We start from the raw sequence: 1,254 nt of genomic DNA on the forward strand, positions 1-1,254 counted from the left end.
TAGAGACAAAACAAGCGAAATCTGTGATCACTTTTATTTCTGACCAAAATTCACTTTTTTGAGTGAAAACATAAAAGTCCATTTATCTCGAAAACGGTAAGAGATAGAGACAAAACAAGCGAAATCTGTGATCACTTTTATTTCTCACCAAAATTCACTTTTTTGAGTGAAAACATAAAATTTCATTTATCTCGGAAACGGTAAGAGATAGAGACAAAACAAGCAAAATATGTGATCACTTTCATTTCTCACCAAAAATTCATTTATCTCGGAAACGGTAAGAGATAGAGACAAAACAAGCGAAATCTGTGATCACTTTTATTTCTGACCAAAATTCACTTTTTTGAGTGAAAACATAAAAGTCCATTTATCTCGAAAACGATAAGAGATAGAGACAAAACAAGCGAAATCTGTGATCACTTTTATTTCTCACCAAAATTCACTTTTTTGAGTGAAAACATAAAAGTCCACTTATCTCGGAAACGGTAAGAGATAGAGACAAAACAAGCGAAATCTGTGATCACTTTTATTTCTCACTAAAATTCACTTTTTTGCGTGAAAACATAAAAGTCCATTTATCTCGAAAACGGTAAGAGATAGAGACAAAACAGGCGAAATCTGTGATCACTTTTATTTCTCACCAAAATTTACTTTTTTGTGTGAAAACATAAAAGTCCATTTATCTCGAAAACGGTAAGAGATAGAGACAAAACAAGCGAAATCTGTGATCACTTTTATTTCTCACCAAAATTCAATTTTTTGAGTGAAAACATAAAAGTCCATTTATCTCGGAAACGGTAAGAGATAGAGACAAAACAAGCGAAATCTGTGATCACTTTTATTTCCTACAAAAATTCACTTTTTTGAGTGAAAACATAAAATTTCATTTATCTCGGAAACGGTAAGAGATAGAGACAAAACAAGCGAAATCTGTGATCACTTTTATTTCTGACCAAAATTCACTTTTTTGTGATCTGTGATCACTTTTATTTCTCACTAAAATTAACTTTTTTGAGTGAAAACATTAAATTCCATTTATCTCGGAAGCGGTAAGAGATAGAGACAAAACAAGCGAAATCTGTGATCACTTTTATTTCTGACCAAAATTCACTTTTTTGAGTGAAAACATAAAAGTCCATTTATCTGGAAAACGGTAAGAGATAGAAACAAAACAAGCGAAATCTGTGATCACTTTTATTTCTGACCTTTTTCACTTTTTTGAGTGAAAACATAAAAGTCCATTTATCTCGAAAA

Source organism: Lucilia cuprina, chromosome 3 (genome assembly GCF_022045245.1).
Source record: "Lucilia cuprina isolate Lc7/37 chromosome 3, ASM2204524v1, whole genome shotgun sequence".
NCBI lineage: Eukaryota > Metazoa > Arthropoda > Insecta > Diptera > Calliphoridae > Lucilia > Lucilia cuprina.